Source organism: Cherax quadricarinatus, chromosome 28 (genome assembly GCF_038502225.1).
Source record: "Cherax quadricarinatus isolate ZL_2023a chromosome 28, ASM3850222v1, whole genome shotgun sequence".
Taxonomy (NCBI): Eukaryota; Metazoa; Arthropoda; class Malacostraca; order Decapoda; family Parastacidae; genus Cherax; species Cherax quadricarinatus.
This window is the reverse complement of record NC_091319.1, coordinates 24503881-24523827: the sequence shown is the minus strand read 5'-3', so window position 1 is coordinate 24523827 and position 19947 is coordinate 24503881. Positions and strand designations below refer to the sequence as shown.

The window sequence follows — 19947 nt, the reverse complement described above, 5'->3', positions numbered from 1 at the left end:
TACCCGTGCTGGATGTAAACAACGAGATAAAGTAGGTCGCGTTAAGAGAGGGACAACCACGCTTGAGATGTACAGTTTGATGTACACTGGTCAAGCTTGAGTGTACTGAGCAATGTTGCAGCTGCACAGTAGCAGATGTTGCAGCTGCACAGTAGCAGATATTGCAGCTGCATAGCAGATGTTCCAGCTGCATAGATGTTGCAGCTGCATAGCAGATGTTGCAACTATAGTAGCAGATATTGCAGCTGTATAGTAGCAGATGCTGCAGCTGCATGGGAGCGATTTAAGACAACTTGCACCCATCTCTCAAGGAACTTAGGAACCTACCACTCCTCAAGGAACCTAAAGACCTAGGAACCTAGTGACCTGCTGACCAAGGAATCCAAGCCCTGCCCCCCATTAAGAAGCCTAGTTACACCTGCCACCCATCAACGAACCTAACGAACCTAGATACCTGCTGCTCATCAAGGAGCCTTAATACCTGCCACCCATCAAGGAGCCTTGACACCTGCCACTCATCAAGGGGTGTTGACACCTGCCATTCATCAAGGAGCCTCGACATCTGCCATCCATCCAGTCTTGACACCTGCCACCCATCATGTTAGTGGGATGAATTGCAAAGGACCTGCCTAGTATGGGCCAACAGGCCTGCTGCAGTGTTCCTCCTTTCTTATGTTCTTATGAGCCTTGACACCTGCCACTCATCAAGGAGTCTTGACACCTGTCACCCATCAAGGAACCTAGACGCCTGCCACCAATAAAGGAGCCTAGACACGCCACAAGTCAAGGAACCTAGACATCTGCCACCCATCAAAGAATCTGGATAACTGCTACGCCTCAAACTGTATCGTTGTTCCTTATACATCGTTAAACTTGGTTATAGTATTCAGAGCCTTCAAACTGGTGAGTAAATAGTAGTGAGAGGTACTCGATTAAAGCAATTGGAGCTGCCTTACATTTCTCGGATCAGAACCTCTCATTCTTTACCCGCCTGTCATTCGTCTTCCTATAAGTGTAGCATCAAACAAATACATGTGAGGAGGGTTGGGTTAGAGTGAGCCCTACCTAGCATGCGTTAGTAAGGTTATCTAAGGTAAACACTGGGTAGTTTCAAGACTAGGTTGGACAAATATTTGAGCAAGGACTAGTTGTATATGGGACAGTTGGCTTCCTGCAGTATTCCTCCTAACTATATGTTTCACTCATATACTTAAGAACACAAGAAAGGAGGAACACTGCAGCAGTCCTACAAAAATATTCCCCAACCCAATTTCAGTATCGATACCTGTCTGATTGAAACACGTTATTTTGGCACAGAAATCGTCAACTTCATTGTGAGAAGAGTTGTACTGGAGGACATGCCTAGCATATGCCAATAGACATGTTGCAGTCTTGTGGTCCTGTTCCCTCAGAACTTCAGTTTCTTGTCATGTTATTCCGTAATGTTTATTACCAATACAGAAATTTAGTATTGCAGACCTAGGCTCCAGAGTCCTCTTGTTTTTATTAGTAGTAAATAATTAATTTTGCATTGATAAAATGCTTTTAATATTTATCTTTATTGAGGTAACTGATTAACAGAATACAAGTAAAAAAGAAACAAGGAAAAAAAAGTCACTATTGCTTGTAGCTGGAGTGTGTTGGCAAACCAAATCTAATCTAACCTAACCTAATCTAGCTTAGCTCAGCCTTTCATTAATCATATGGGTTTAGCGCTTCCCCTTTGACTATAATAATAATAGCCTTTCCTTGTCACTGTTTCCTATGACTTTTTTCAGACATCCGTTCCCTATTAATATTCCCCGCACAGGTGGAAACATTGGGCATGTTTCCTTATACCTGCTGCCCCTGTTCACCTAGCGATAAGTACGTATCTGGGTTTTAGTCGACTGTTTTGGGTCACACCCCAATTGGTGGTGTATACCTTAGGGCTGGGCTGTGAAATCAGTGGTAGGTAGGATGAAATTTATCCTCCTTAGTGAGCTTTAACGAGGATCAGTTTTACAGTATACTGGAAGGAGTACCCTCAGAGACTACCTTGATGATGATGAAGGACTTTTCATCCAGATAACTGGAATGACCTTACGTTCTCTTGGATCGAATTAATTGCGCTATAGCCCTTGCGGGTTTACTTCCTCCATGAATACAATAAACAACATCCCCAGAGAAAGATTTTTATAGTGATAAATGAATTAGTATTTAATATTAGGTGTCATGAAACTGTAAATAGAGATACGTTATCACGGTAACCATCAAACAACAGAAATGAATGAACTTGGAAATGTCTCGTCTAAAATAAAAACCGTTGAAAGAGTAATAAGGACAATATATTCGGGGTCTACTTTGGAGTTGTGTTCTGCTTGGGTAGGATGTATTGGACAAGTATTTCCAATATCATAAAACTGCCTCTGCTTTGAGCGACAGTGTTGGTAGTAGTGATTCAGAACAGTAATAGTGGATTCATAGTAGTTAATTTTGAACAGCGCTAAACCGGGTTTAGCGCTGCCCCTTCAATACTTTAACTAAAACAGTAATTACAAATAGTATTATAGGACCCAAGAGGTGGAGCTAAACTTGTGCAAACTAGGCTAGGTAAATACATCCCAGTAAATAGTGTTAAAAGTTAGATGTGGGCTACATGGAGGAAAACAGAGAATAGAGGTCGGATATATACACTGAGAGGTGTATGTCTCATACACCTCTTGAAACATTGTCACAAACGGTGGTCTTTATTAATGATCTAGCATGTGTGATAAGCATGATTTTCCCGCACTAAAATGCTGACGGGAGTTGTTTAGGTCGTGTTTTTCGTAAAAATTAATAATTTGACGCCTCGCCACCCTTTTAAAGACTATGATGTGTGATGCCAGTGTTACTGGTCTGTATTTTTTTTTATTAAAAGCTGTAGTACTGCCTCATTTGTACGGAGAAGATATGTTTGCACTCTTTAAAACTTTTGAGATTTTACCTAGATTTCAGCTCTTTATCCATAGATTACTGAGTGAATGCAATAGTACTATTTTGAATCTCTTTATCAACACCGAGTTCCATGACCAGGTCCTGGTGCTACATATGAGGGCATGTTTTCTATTTCCTTTTAAAACTCTGGGAATATCGTGCTCATATTATATATATGAGGGTTTTTACTATGTAGTTATACAGTTCTAAAAACTTAAACTAAATATTCAGAAATTCGATTATTATTATTATTATTATTATTATTATTATTATTATAATCAAAGGGGAAGCGCTAAACCCGGAGGATTATACAGCGCCTGGGGGGGGGGGGGATGTGGAAAGCATTCAGGCTTAATTTGGGGAACTGGAGCACAGATCCAATTCCCTAAATCAAGAGCCCCTCACCAACATCAAGGAACCTTCCTTGAGGGGAAATTCAGCAATTCGAGCCTCTAATTTCCTTGTCGAGATGAAAGTCTCGGTAAAATAACTAGGCAACTCGGGGCTCGAATTGTTGGATATTCGGGTAAATCTTTTAAAACAGGTCAACTGCTGCGTAAACCCTCGTTTTCAGCACTTAGGCAACAAAGGTATGAGCAAGGTAACCCTCTTTCAAGATGCTAGCTTGTTGTATTTTAGACATGAAGGTAAGGATGGTTGCAGCTTTCTCTACCCGCCATCTGCAGCCCAGTATAGGTACTGGTGAGAGTACATGACACCTGCTGTTTTTAATAGCATATTAGTTTTTTTTATTATCTATTTGTGACTCATTTTTCATAAAATATGAAACGTTTACTTTATACGCTTGTAATTTTGGATTTCTTTATCTGGGGATGAGAACAAAAGTATCTCAAGACTGTCAGAATTGACTGCTTTTTATCGTTGTACTTGTGTATATATATATATATATATATATATATATATATATATATATATATATATATATATATATATATATATATATATATATATATATATATATAAACAATCGGAGACAGGCGATCTTAACTATGCATTACAAGCCAGGGGGGGGGAATCTTTAGCTCAAGTACTTTCACACTTCTCAGTGCATCATCAGGAGCTGTGCAATGTTGCAAGGGAGCAACCAAAGCAGGGAGAGAGGTCTCAGAGTAGCGTAGGTGTCACCGGCCACGGTTACCCTTAGACTGGGTTAGTGGTCGGTGCCAACCCCACCCAACCATCATCCCCCTTCACCCCATATGGGGTAGGAGGGTTTCTGAGATGTCAAGTATGAAAATATAAGATAAGCCGTCCCTAAGCTTTTTCTAATTGTTTATAACAGGTCATGTGGTTTGAGAAAATAAATTTCTCGTTAGATACTGTAGACATGAATTGCTATTATTCTGTGTGACCTTTTCAAATAATGAAAGAAAGGAGTACAATGTGTTCAGGAGTCGAATGCTATCTTTAACCACGTTAGTGCATGTAATCACCCACCGGGGTGGGATGCTACCTGGAGTCTACCTGGAGGTTATTCCTGGGATCAACGTCCCCGCGGCCCGATCCACGACCAGGCCTCCCTGTGGATCAGGGCCTGACCAACCAGGCTGTTACTGCTGGCCGCACGCAGTCCAACGTACGAACCACAGCCCAGCTGATCCGGCACTGACTTTAGGTATCTGTCCAGCTCTCTCTCTTGAAGGCAGCCAGGGGGTTTATTGGTAATTCACCTTATGCTTGGTAGGAGGCTGTTGATCAGTCTTGGGCCCCGGACACTTATGGTGTTTTCTCTTCGTGCACTAATGGCGCCCCTACTTTTAATTGGGGATATTTTGCATCGCCTGCCCAGTCTTTTACTTTCGCAGGGAGTGATTTCTGTGTGCAGGTTCAGGCCCATTCCTTCCAGGATTTTCTAAGTGTAGATTATGATATATCTCTCCTGCGTTCCAACGAGTACAAGTCAAGTGCTTCCAAGCTTTCCCAGTAGTTAAGGTGCTTGTCAGAACTTATACGTGCAGCAAAGGTTCTCTGTACACTCTCTAGATCTGCAATTTCACCTGCTTTGAACGGAGATGTTAATGCACAGCAGTATTTCAGCCTAGAGAGAACAAGTGATTTGAAAAGGATCATCATTGGCTTGGCATCCCTCGTTTTGAACGTTCTCATTATCCATCCTGTCATTTTCTTTGCACTTGTGATCGTGGCACTGTTGTCATCCTTGAAAGTGAGATCCTCAGACATTACTACTCCCAGGTCCCTTACATTATTTTTCCGCTCTGTTGTATGGCCAGAGTTTGTAGTATACTCTGTTCTAGTTATTATCCCCTCCAGTTTTCCATAACGGAGTAGTTGGAATTTGTCCTCATTGAACATCATATTGCTTTCCGTTGCCCACTGGAAAACTTTGTTTATAGTACCAAACAATTCTGTCATGGAAAGAAACATAATTGAATCTTCCCTCTTGAAACATGAAAGGAATACAGTATACAACTCAAATTATGGGTTATACAAGCTTGATAAATATTTAGTAGAATCCATTGTACACAATCTTAAACAACGATGCTATACAAAATCACAGGATTGTTCATTATGCCAGGTGGGTTGATGGATTGGTGACGCCCGACCAGTGTCTACGCACCAAAACTTCAAACCACGTCAGTTGTGATGGTTACATAACGCCTGTAGCTGTTAATGTACCATACAGTGACAAGCATACAAGATAACGAGATAACGTAAGGGGAGGTTAAAGGGTATTAGTAGAATTTAGATCATAGAAATATCGGATAGGCATAGAAGATCCCCATGTATAGCATATTAACCGACACTGAGAAAAATAGTAGACAGTATTTAGGAAGAGATACTTCTGAGTACATGGGTAGAACATTCGAGTACCTCAGAGCAGGACATTTAAACAGACAAAGAGCACATTGTACTCCTTTCTTTCATTATTTGAAAAGGTCACACAGAATAATAGCAATTCATATCTACAGTATCTAACGAGAAACTTATTTTCTCAAACCACATGACCTGTTATAAACGATTAGAAAAAGCTTAGGGGTGGCTTTTTATATCTTATATTTTCGTACTTGTCATCTCAGAAACCCTCCTACCCCATATGGGGGGAAGGGGGACGATGGTAGGGTTGGGTTGGCACCGACCACTAACCCAGTCTACGGGTAACCGTGGCCGGTGACACCTACGCTACTCCGAGACCTCTCCCTGCTTTGGTTGCTCCCTTGCAACATTGCACAGCTCCTGATGACGCACTGATAAGTGTGAAAGTACTTGAGCTAAATATTTCCACCCCACGTGGCTTGTTCTGAGAGATTATTTATATATTTATATATATATATTTATATATATATATTTATATATATATATTTATATATATATATTTATATATGTATATTTATATATATATATATATATATATATATATATATTTATATATATATATATTTATATATATATATATTTATATATATATATATTTATATATATATATATAATGTCGTGCCGAATAGGCAGAACTTGCGATCTTGGCTTAAATAGCAACGCTCATCTTGCCATATAGGACAAACGAAAATTTGTGTATACAATAATTTCGACAAAATCATTCTGAACCTAACGAAAAAAGTATATTTCACTGTGTTTGTTTAGTATTAAATTATTGTAAACAAAACTAAAATATATTTAGTTGGGTTAGGCTAAAATAAATTGCGCTTGTTATAATAAGGTTAGGTAAGTTTTCTAAGATTCTTTTGGTGCAAAATTATCATTTTTTACATTAACATTAATGAAAAAATATATCTTTAAACGTATAAGAGAAAATTTCAGAAAGAACTTAATTTTAAATGAGTTCTTTCCAATTGACCAGTTTTACATATTCGGCACGACATATATATATATATAATATATATATATATATATATATATATATATATATATATATATATATATATATATATATATATATATATATATATATATATATATATATATATATATATATATATATATATATATATATATATATATATATATATATATATATATATATATATATATATATATATATATATATATATATATATATATATATATATATATAATATATATATTATATATATATATATATATATATATATATATATATAATATATATATTATATATATATATATATATATATATATATATATATATATATATATATATATATATAATATATATAATATATATATATATATATATTATATATATATATATATATATATATATATATATATATATATATATTTATATGGAGGTTTCAGAGTGGGTAGGGGATGTGTAGATCAAGTGTTTACATTGAAGCATATATGTGAACAGTATTTAGATAAAGGTAGGGAAGTTTTTATTGCATTTATGGATTTAGAAAAGGCATATGATAGAGTGGATAGAGGAGCAATGTGGCAGATGTTGCAAGTATATGGAATAGGTGGTAAGTTATTAAATGCTGTAAAGAGTTTTTATGAGGATAGTGAGGCTCAGGTTAGGGTGTGTAGAAGAGAGGGAGACTACTTCCCGGTAAAAGTAGGCCTTAGACAGGGATGTGTAATGTCACCATGGTTGTTTAATATATTTATAGATGGGGTTGTAAAGGAAGTAAATGCTAGGGTGTTCGGGAGAGGGGTGGGATTAAATTTTGGGGAATCAAATTCAAAATGGGAATTGACACAGTTACTTTTTGCTTATGATACTGTGCTTATGGGAGATTCTAAAGAAAAATTGCAAAGGTTAGTGGATGAGTTCGGGAATGTGTGTAAAGGTAGAAAGTTGAAAGTGAACATAGAAAAGAGTAAGGTGATGAGGGTGTCAAATGATTTAGATAAAGAAAAATTGGATATCAAATTGGGGAGGAGGAGTATGGAAGAAGTGAATGTTTTCAGATACTTGGGAGTTGACGTGTCGGCGGATGGATTTATGAAGGATGAGGTTAATCATAGAATTGATGAGGGAAAAAAGGTGAGTGGTGCGTTGAGGTATATGTGGAGACAAAAAACGTTATCTATGGAGGCAAAGAAGGGAATGTATGAAAGTATAGTAGTACCAACACTCTTATATCGGTGTGAAGCTTGGGTGCCAAATGCAGCAGCGAGGAGACGGTTGGAGGCAGTGGAGATGTCCTGTTTAAGGGCAATGTGTGGTGTAAATATTATGCAGAAAATTCGGAGTGTGGAAATTAGGAAAAGGCGTGGAGTTAATAAAAGTATTAGAGGGCAGAAGAGGGGTTGTTGAGGTGGTTTGGTCATTTAGAGAGAATGGATCAAAGTAGAATGACATGGAAAGCATATAAATCTATAGGGGAAGGAAGGCGGGGTAGGGGTCGTCCTCGAAAGGGTTGGAGAGAGGGGGTAAAGGAGATTTTGTGGGCAAGGGGCTTGGACTTCCAGCAAGCGTGCGTGAGCGTGTTAGATAGGAGTGAATGGAGACGAATGGTACTTGGGACCTGACGATCTGTTGGAGTGTGAGCAGGGTAATATTTAGTGAAGGGATTCAGGGAAACCGGTTATTTTCATATAGTCGGACTTGAGTCCTGGAAATGGGAAGTACAATGCCTGCACTTTAAAGGAGGGGTTTTGGGATATTGGCAGTTTGGAGGGATATGTTGCGTATCTTTATATGTGTATGCATCTAAACTGTTGTATTCTGAGCACCTCTGCAAAAACAGTGATAATGTGCGAGTGTGATGAAAGTGTTGAATGATAATGAAAGTATTTTCTTTTTGGGGATTTTCTTTCTTTTTTGGGTCACCCTGCCTCGGTGGGAGACGGCCAACTTGTTGAATATATATATATATATATATATATATATATATATATATATATATATATATATATATATATATATATATATATAATTATATATGCAGGATAAGCCACGGAGGGTGGAAATCTTTAGCTCAAGTACTTTCACACTTCTTAGTGCGTCATCAGGAGCTATGCAATGTTGCAAGGTAGCAGCTGAAGCAGGGGAAGTTTTCTCAGAGAACCTGCTGCCGGTGATAGACCCGCACTGCACTATGAGAAAACTTCCCCTGCATCAGTTGCTACTTTGCAACACTGCATACCTCCTGATGACGCAATGAGAAGTGTGAAAGTATTTCAGCTAAAGATTTACACCCTTCGTGGCGTATCTGGCATAGTTATGATCGCCTGTCTGTGATTATATATATTATTGTGTGTATAGTGCCGAATAGGCGAATTTGGCTTTAAAAGCAACTGTCATTTTTGCAAACAATCAGTGATGACAAATCTGCGAATATCAGTCTGAACACAACGATAAAGTATATATCGCCGATTTTATTTATGAATAAATGTAGACTGATGTATGAGATATTTAGTAGGATTAGGCCAAAATAAATTACGTATATTACAGCAAGGTTAGGCGAGGTTTCTAAGTTAGGTTTGAGGCATAGCTAATTTTGTGTGCTCCGTTTTCATTGAAAAAACTATATCTTAAGAATCCATAAAAGAAAATTTCAGAAAGTTCAGTTTCTAGTGGGTTTTGCGCTTAGCTATGATTGTAATAATAATACTTAACTCTAACCAGAAATTCAATGTATTACTGTTCTCCGTTTACGAGTTACAAAGACAAGACGTAAACTTTCACGTTATGTTATCAGTTATTACATCAGTTTCCTAATGCTTCCTGTACATTTTTAAATGTTTTTATTCATATAGATTAGGATAAGTTACATAAACCTGTAAAAACATATATTTCACCACAAGCAAAATCAACGGCCGCGATGTTTGATATCGAGATGGCTGAAGATAACCAGGAAAGGTTGAAATCTGAACTTTTATCACTCATTCGAGAATGGTCTAAATAATAGCTGCCTGAGCAGTCAGGCTCTGGTGCATACGTTGCGACTGGCTCCAACAACCTGGTCGATCAGGCCAGCACTCGGCAGGCTTGGTCTGGGATCGGACCGCGGGGGCGGTGACCTCCCGGAATCGACTACAGGTAACCTACAGGTAACCTTCATTCTGACTCGGTGGGGGTATGGGGTCAAACACACTTCCTGGTGGTGGTGGTGGGGAATGGAACATTACCTGACCTTGGGGCAGGAGGGGCTCGAACTTAGCAATGATTACTGTCAGAATCTGTAGTCTTCCAGCTGCGGTTTGAAAAATGCCTTTTTCCAAGTTAAGAAACACTCCCTCGAGTGAAAATAAATAATACCGGACAAAACCTTTTTTTGAAGGTGGGAAACTGTGATCTTTGTGATCACTTGTATTGAAGCACGGTATTTAATATTAGATGTGGCACTTCAAGGGAGTTAAGTAATGCAGATGAAGGACTCTGGATGCAAAGAATTGGAGCTACTGTCTTTGGATCAAAACTGATTACCTTTCATTTCGTATGCGCCATGCGTTTGGCGCTTACCCATGAATATAATAATTTTAAATTAGGGAATCTCCATAGAGTTATGTGCGCATATATATAGTCAGTAGAAACAAACACAATTTATTAACTTCTTGTGTCTAGCCCGATTTATGATATTTAGGTTAGAGCAAAAACTGTTTACATAGCATCCCCATCATACACGATGGTCTTTCTGTGTAACTAATTACTAAAGTAATTGAATCCCTTGTTTTGGTAAACAGTTCATTAATTGTATAACTTAGATAGCTAGCAGAATGTTGAGGCCGTATCATAATTTGCTTCTGTAATATTTTGATTACCCCTCCCCCAGGATGGGTATATGACATAATGAAACTGTCAAATAGGTTTCATGTCAGCAATTCTCACACTTCTCGCTATCTCCCGACAAATATAACTTATCGTCCGCCTTCCCGTGAATAGCCACATCCACTACAACTTAACAAATAGAGGGTTGTAAACCTCTAAACAGATAATGTCGGGTGATAAGACCAGATAAGATTTCCATAATGTTTGGTGATAAGACTAGACAAGAGTGTCATCGTTCAGGCTTGTCCTAAGTTGGTAGTTGATGGCCAAGCCGCCAGAGCAACACGTAGGAGCTACTGAAGCGACGGCTGTACATTCAGAGAGCAGCTCGTTCTTATCGTGCATTATAACGGATTACTCACAACGAAATTTAGAAACCATGGTAGGCGCTGACTGTCTCGGCGATCCTTGTGTCTTGTTCAGAGACTAACGTTATTTGTGATCGTATTGATGTAATATATGGCCTTGTGAGTTATAAGCGAGTTTTTGTGAGTTCATTCAAGCAGTTGTGCTTATGAGATGGTGTATAGAGGCGGAAGGACTTAAAAGGATATATATGTCTTCGGGTGAAGCGAAGTGCTGTATTACCCATAACTAGTGCCAGTGTGAAAGGAAAATGGCATCATTAGTTAGTGGCATTGTTGATTGTCACAAGTAGTGTCCGAGTGAAGCAACTGTGAAACATCGACCAATTCCGTTACCTAGGTGAGTGACAAGTTAAATTGTTTGTGTGCAGGTGAATCTTGAGTAACCATTCTGTCTTAATATCTAAAAGGCAACACAATTGTGATCATAACTAATAGTTAACTAATGTTGAAATAAAAGTAGAGTAACTGGCATGTTATGATGTCCACGTGAAGGTAGGGTAATAGAGTTAAGTTAGTGTTGTGATAGAGTAGTGACGGGATAGGGAGCAAGGGGTGGTAAACAAAAACAACACTGACTCAAATTCGCAAGTCTCACCCGGAGACACTGTGGCTGACGTGTCCTCTAACCGGTATTTAGTCCTGCTGATGTTTTTGCATCTGCTGTTTTTTTATGCCTCTCCTGCCTCGGGTCCTGCCGGTCCTTGTCCTATTTCTTTTCCTCATTCTCCTTTTTCTACTGATCTTACTATTCTCTTCCTCTCCTCTACATGTAATAATTCTCTTCTTTATGAAACTTATTTTGGGTTTACAATATATGGTGTGACCTGTAAAGGTCAAGTCGGCCATCTCCCACCGAGGCAGGGTGACCCAAAAAGAAAGAAAAAATCCCCAAAAAGAAAATATTTTCATCATTCAACACTTTCACCTTACTCACACATAATTACTGTGTTTGCAGAGGTGCTCAGAATACAACAGTTTAGAAGTATATACGTATAAAGATACACAACATATCCCTCCAAACTGCCAATATCCCAAACCCCTCCTTTAAAGCGCAGGCATTGCACTTCCCATTTCCCTGCTCACATTCCAACAGCTCGTCATGTTGCAAATACCATTTGTCTCCATTCACTCCTATCTAACATGCTCACACACGCTTGCTGAAAGTCCAGGCCTCTCGCCCACAAAACCTCCTTTACCCCCCTCCAACCTTTCTGAGGACTACCCCTACACCGCCTTCCTTTCCCTACAGATTTATACGCTCTCCACGTCATTCTACTTTGATCCATTCTCTCTAAATGACCAAACCTCGACAATCCCTCATCAGCCCTCTGACTAATACTGTACTTTTATTAACTCCACACCTCCTAATTTCCACACTCCGAATTCTCTGCATAATATTCACACCACACATTGCCCTTAGCCAGGACATCTCCACTACCTCCAACTGTCTCCTCACTGCAGCATTTACAACCCAAGCTTCACACCCATATAAGAGTGTTGGTACTACTATACTTTCATACATTCCCTTCTTTGCCTCCATAGATAATGTTTTTCGTCTCCACATATACCTCAGTGTACCACTCGCCTTTTTTTCTTCATCAATTCTATTGTTAACCTCATCCTTCATACATCCATCCGCTGACACATCAACTCCCAAATATCTGAAAACATTCACTTCTTCCATACTCCTCCTCCCCAATTTGATATTCAATTTTTCTTCATCTAAATCATTTGATACCCTCATCTCCTTACTCTTTTCTATGTTCACTTTCAACTTTCTACCTTTACACACTCTCCCAAACTCGTCCACTAACCTTTGCAACTTTTCTTTAGAATCTCCCATAAGCACAGTATCACCAGCAAAAAGTAACTGTTAATTCCCATTTTGTATTTGATTACCCATAATTTAATCCCACCCCTTTCCCCAACACCCTAGCATTCACTTCCTTTACAACCCCATCTCTAAATATATTAAACAACCGTGGTGACATTATACATCCCTGTCTAAAACCCTCCTTTATCGGGAAGTATTCTCCCTCTCTTCAACACACCCTAACCTGAGCCTCGCTAGCCTCATAAAAACTCTTTACAGCATTTAGTAACTTACTACCTATTCCATATACCTGCAACATCTGCCACATTGCTTCCCTATCCACTCTGTCATATGCCTTTTCTAAATCCATAAATGCAATGAAAACTTCCCTACCTTTGTCTAAATACTGTTCACATACATGCTTCAATGTAAACACTTGATCTGCACATCCCCTACCCACTCTAAAACCTCCTTGCTCATCCGCAATCCTACATTCTGTCTTACCTCTAATTCTTTCAATAATAACCCTACCGTACACTTTTCCTGGTATACTCAGTAAACTTATTCTCTATAATTTTTACAATCTCTCTTGTCCCCATTCCCTTTATATAAAGGAATTATACACGCTCTCTGCCAATCCCTAGGTACCTTCCCCTCTTTTGTACATTTATTAAACAAAAATACCAACCACTCCAACACTTTATCCCCCCCCTGCTTTTAACATTTCTGTCATGATCCCGTTAGTTCCAGCTGCTTTACCCCCTTTCATTCTATGTAATGCCTTATGCACCTCCCCCACACTCACATCCTGCTCTTCTTCACTCCTGAAAGATGTTATACCTCCCTGGCCAGTGCATGAAATTACCGCCTCATTTTCTTTGTCGACATTTAAAAATTCCTCAAAATATTCCTGCCATCTACCCAGTACCTCCATCTCCTCGTCTACTAACTCCCCTACTCTATTTTTAATTGAAAAATCCATTACTTCCCTAGGCTTTCTCCAATTTTTTTTTCTTATTTTCATCAAAATTTCTTGACAGTGCCTCTCCCACTCTATCATCTGCTCTTCTTATAACACTTCTACTTTGTAAAAACCTCTCATAAGCTAACTTTTTCTCTTTTATCACACCCTTTACTTCATCATTCCACCAATCACTCCTCTTTCCTCCTGCACCCACTCTCCTATAACTACAAACTTCTGCCCCACATTCTAATACTGCATTTTTAAAACTATTCCAACCCTCTTTCTGCCAATAGTTGCTTAAATCCCGCCCGAACTTCTTCCTCTCTTAGTTTATACACTTTCACCTCTCTCTTACTTGCTGTTGCCATTTTAATTTTGTCCCATCTACTTCTTACTCTTACTGTAGCTACAATTAAATAATGATCCGATATATCAGTTGCCCCTCTATAAACATGTACATCCTGGAGCCTACCCATCAACCTTTTATCCACCAATATATAATCTAACAAACTATTTTCATTACGTGCTATATCATACCTTGTATATTTATTTATCCTCTTTTTCATAAAATATGTATTACTTATTACCAAACCTCTTTCTACACATAGCTCAATTAAAAGGCTTCCCATTTTCATTTACCCCTGGCACCCCAAATTTACCTACTACTCCCTCCACAACATTTTTACCCACTTTAGCATTGAAATCCCCAACCACAAGTACTCTCACACTTGCTTCAAAACTCCCCACACATTCACTCAACATTTCCCAAAATCTCTCTCTCTCCTCTACACTTCTCTCTTCTCCAGGTGCATATATTCTTACTATAACCCACTTTTCACATGCAACCTTTATTTTACTCCATGTAATCCTTGAATTAATACATTTATACTCTTTTCCTGCCATAGCTTATCCTTCAACATTATTGTTACTGCTTCTTTAGCTCTAACTCAATTTGAAACCCCTGACCTAATCCCATTTACTTCTCTCCACAGAAACTCTCCCACCCCTTTCAACTTTGTTTCACAAAAAAGAATTCTGAAGGTCTCTGCTGCCGCCTGGCCAGTGCACTGTCTCCCACCGAGGCAGGGTGACCCAAAAGAAAGAAAATCCCCAAAAAGAAAATAGTTTCCTCATCATTCAACACTTTCACCTCACACATAATCACTGTCTTTGCAGAGGCGCCCGGATACAACAGTTTAGAAGCATATAGTATAACATACCCCTCCAAACTGCCAATATCCCAAACCCCTCATTTAAAATGCAGGCATTGTACTTCCCATTTCCAGTACTCAAGTCCGGCTATATAAAACTAACCGGTTTCCCTGAATCCCTTCACTAAATATTACCCTGCTCACCCTCCAACAGCTCGTTAGGTCCCAAAAACCATTCGTCTCCATTCACTCCTATTTAATACGCTCACACACGCTGGAAGTCCAAGCCCCTCGCCCACAAAATCTCCTTTACCTCCTCCCTCCAACCTTTTCGAGGACTACCTCTACCCCGCCTTCCTTCCCCTACAGATTTATACGGTCTCCAAATCCTACTTTGATCCATTCTCTCAAAATGGCCAAACCAACTTAACCCCTCTTCAACTCTGACTAATACTTTTAGTAACTCCACACCTCCTGATTTCCACACTCCGAATTATCTGCATATTTACACCACACATTGCCCATAGGACATCTCCAATGCCTCCAGCCGCTTCCTCGCTGCAACATTTGCAACCCAAGATTCACACCCATATAAGAGTGTTGGTACCACTATACTTTCATACATTCCCTTCTTTTGCCTCCATGGATAACCTCTTTTCCTTCATGGTTAACCTCATCCTTCATAAACCCATCCGCTGACAAGTCAACTCCCAAATATCTGAACACATTCACTTCTTCCATAGTCCTTCTCTCACAGACCGGGCCGCGGGGGCGTTGACCCCCGGAACTCTCTCCAGGTAATACCCTTATAACCTTACTCTTATCTGTGTTCACTTTCAACTTTCTACCTTTACACACCCTCCCAAACTTGTCCACTAATTTTTGCAACTTTTCTTTAGAATCTCCCATAAGCACAGTATCATCAGCAAAAAGTAACTGTGTCAACTCCCATTTTGTATTTGATTCCCCATAATTTAATCCCACCCCTCTCCCGAACACCCTAGCATTTACTTCTTTTACAACTCCATCTATAAATATATTAAACAACCATGGTGACATTACACATCCCTGTCTAAGACCTACTTTTACTGGTAAGTAATCTCAATAGAGCAATGGTGGACACTAGGTGAGGTGGCCAGAAGGGCTCACTCAAGCAGAGCAAAGTTACTGGTTATGAGCGATTTCAACCACACGGAGATTGACTGGGAAAACTTGGAGCCAACAGGCAACAACGAGTCATGGTACGTGATGAGGTATCACAGTGGGCGCCTATGACAAGCGAGGTCCCACAGGAATCATTCCTAGGGCCAGTGCTATTTTTGGTATAAGAGTATGACATAATGGATGGGATAGACTCAGAAATGTCCCTGTTCGCAGATGATGTGAAGTTAATGAGAATTAAATCAGATGAGGATCAGGCAGGACTACAAAGAGACCTGGACAGGCTGGACACGTGATCCAGCAACTGGCTTCTCGAATTTAACCCCGCCAAATGCAAAGTCATGAAGATCGGGGCAGGGCAAAGAAGACCACAGACGGAGTATAGGCTAGGTGGCCAAAGACTGCAAACCTGGCTCAAGAAGAAAGATCTTGGGGTGAGTATAACACCGAGCGCGTCTCCGGAAGCACACATCAACCAGATAATTGTTGCAGCATATGGACGCCTGGTAAACCTGAGAATAGCGTTCCGATACCTTAGTAAGGAATCGTTCAAGCACTGTACACCGTGTACATCAGGCCCATACTGGAGTATGCAACACCAGTTTGGAACCCACACCAGGTCAAACACGTCAAGAAATTAGAGAAAGTGCAAAGGCTTGCAAATAAGGCTTAGTTCCAGAACTAAGGGTAATGTCCTACGAAGAAAGGTTAAGGGAAATCGGCCTGACGACACTGGAGGACAGGAGGGTTAGGGGAGACATGATAACGACATACAAAATACTGCGTGGAATAGATAAGGTGAACAGAGACAGGATGTTCCAGAGAGGAGACACAGAAACAAGGGGTCACAACTGGAAGTTGAAGACTCAGATGAGTCAAAGGGATGTTAGGAAGTATTTCTTCAGTCATAGAGTTGTCAGGAAGTGGAATAGTCTAGCGAGTGATGTAGTGGAGGCAGAAACCATACACAGCTTTAAGACAAGGTATGATAAAGCTCATGGAGCAGGGAGAGAGAAGACTTAGTAGCGATCAGTGAAGAGGCGGGGCCAGGAGCTAAGTTTCGACCCCTGCAACCACAATTAGGTGAGTGTACACACACACACACACACACACATACACATACACATACACACGCATACACACACACACACACACACACACACACACACACACACACACACACACACACACACACACACACACTGCTCAGTTACTTCTGCTGCTACATACTTCTTTCATCTAATACCCAGGAATTTCAGCGGTCTCTTTGTCTAGCCTACTGTTATTATTCTTCAGTATTCTTCTACTTGGTCCATCACTCCACCCATTATTATATTAATGTTTTAGAAAACCGGCAAGTAGATGAGTGAGACAGTTGTGCAATACTTGGGTACCTTTATTGTGGAAGCGATACGCCAGCCAGTGGCTTCGTCAGTCCAGTATAGGAAAAAACGATGGAAGATGTGAAGGAGTTTGAGGTAATGAGCCACTCAGTCTGGAGATGATTCAGTTCATCAAACTGATGATGGACTGAACGCATCATCTCCAGGGTGAGGGACAGTACCTTAAATTCCTTAAGATAAGATAAGATTTCGTTCGGATTTTTAACCCCGGAGGGTTAGCCACCCAGGATAACCCAAGAAAGTCAGTGCGTCATCGAGGACTGTAACTTATTTCCATTGGGGTCCTTAATCTTGTCCCCCAGGATGCAACCCACACCAGTCGACTAACACCCAGGTACCTATTTGCTGCTAGGTGAACAGGACAATAGGTGTAAGGAAAATTGTCGGAATTTCCACCCACCGGGAATCGAACCCGGGCCCTCCGTGTGTGAAACGGGAGTTTTAGCCACCAGACCACCGGGCCACATCTTCCACCGTTTTTCTCTATATTGGATTGATGAAGTCACTGACGGAATATTTCTACAGTACAGGAACCCAAGTATCACAACCGTCGTCGCATTCATTTACTCAGCCCATTCACGAGTCATCGTTTATCTTGACTCACGAAATCGTAATGACACGATTGCAGACTAACTATATCATGGGCGGGGATAGAACCCGCGATCAGAGTCTCAAAACTCCACACTCTCTGATCGCGGGTTCGATACCCGCCCGTGGTACGGTTAGATCATTTATCTTCTTGGTAAGATCGAGGCTAGCTGGAGACAGTGAAATAAAATGGCAAGAGTGTACTGGTACTGTTTGTTCCATCCTCCAACTGATACTCCTCTCTGTGGGTTCCGTTCAAGGGGGTATTTCATGATGCCAGTGAAGGGTTCTTGAGCCAAGGAACTGGAGTTACCCTTTTATTCAGATCAGATGTGATTGACTCCTATTTCTCAATAACCGTATGACCCTCACGGGTTTAGACATTGCCCATGGAAATAATAATAATCCTTATCGGTTCATCTCTACAGTTAACCTGCGTTTTTTTTTTTGATTATATTTTCTTAAATAATAAATTCAAAATCCCTCTCACTTGTGATGCAACATTCTTCCAGTTCGTAATGTTCTTTCCATATCTGATACAGCATTCCTCGGGCCCAGTAGCCCGCACAGGCGTCCAACAAATTTTACAGTTACACAGACAGGACGTAGGTGTTTGACCCTTGTCTTTCCACAGCTATGTTCATGAGGATTAGACATTCTTCCCACCCATAGTCACTTGCTAGCGTGGAATCCTGATTTTCTTTGTGGGACTTGTGGCGTGGAGCTGAACGGTTCATGTTTTAATAACAGTAATAGTATATATATCCTTGGCTTCAGATTTTTAGCTTAAAATGTGATTTTTATGATCAAAAGATCTCGGAAGATACCCCACTCAACTTTATGATCACTGGCGTGTTCAGACGTCTCCTCTACCCGTCTACCACCACCACTGTCAGCAGCCCATTATAACCTGCCCCTCCTACATCCACCCTTACCATCACCACCACGAATCAAGCGTTACGAAGCAGTCACACTACGTGATGGTTGCAACTATCGTACTGGGTAGAGAGAAAGCTCTGATGGTACAGTGCCACAAGTTGGGAATTATAGTGGCAGTTTGAGAGTCCCACAGCTGTATGGCAGCGGCTGATGTTCGTGGAGGGATTGTTTTGATATATTTAGGTTAAAAACTCGAGATAACCCAAGAAACCTGGAGTTTACCTGGAGAGAGTTCCGGGTCTGTGACCAGGCCTCCTGGTGGGTCAGAGCCTGGTCAACCAGGCTGTTACTGCTGGCTGCACGCAATCCAACGTACGAGCCACAGCCCGGCTGGTCAGGTACCGACTTTAGGTGCTTGTCCAGTGCCAGGGGTCTATTGGTAATCCCCCTTATGTATGCTGGGAGGCAGTTGAACAGTCTCGGACCCCTGACACTTATTGTATTGTATCTTAACGTGCTAGTGACACCCCTGCTTTTCATTGGGGGGATGTTGCATCGTCTGCCGAGTCTTTTGCTTTCGTTGTGAGTGATTTTCGTGTGCAAGTTCGGTACTAGTCCCTCTCTCTCCCTCCTGCGTTCCAGGGAGTACAGGTTCAGGAACTTCAAGCGTTCCCAGTAATTGAGGTGTTATATCTCCGTTATGCGCGCCGTGAAGGTTCTCTGTACATTTTCTAGGTCAGCAATTTCACCTGCCTTGAAAGGTGCTGTTAGTGTGCAGCAATATTCCAGCCTAGATAGAACAAGCGACCTGAAGAGTGTCATCATGGGCTTGGCATCCCTAGTTTTAAAGGTTCTCATTATCCATCCTGTCATTTTTCTAGCAGATGCGATTGATGCAATGTTATGGTCCTTGAAGGTGAGATCCTCCGTCATGATCACTCCCAGGTCTTTGACGTTGGTTTTTCG

The 19947-nt window shown here is 40.4% G+C and overlaps 1 protein-coding gene across 5 annotated transcripts in view; it reads left to right on the top strand.

The window, feature by feature from the left end:
• The window catches only part of LOC128693168 (uncharacterized), a 587947-nt gene that overhangs the window by 142 nt on the left and 567858 nt on the right, over positions 1-19947 (top strand). For 2 of the 5 annotated variants that reach the window (XM_070089474.1, XM_070089476.1), the window contains exon 1: positions 10946-11359. The exons of the other annotated variants lie outside the window; for them this stretch is intronic. The gene's annotated coding sequence lies outside the window, so the exon portion shown is untranslated. Of the gene's footprint in view, positions 1-10945; positions 11360-19947 lie in introns of those variants that run through there. 5 annotated transcript variants of the gene reach the window in all.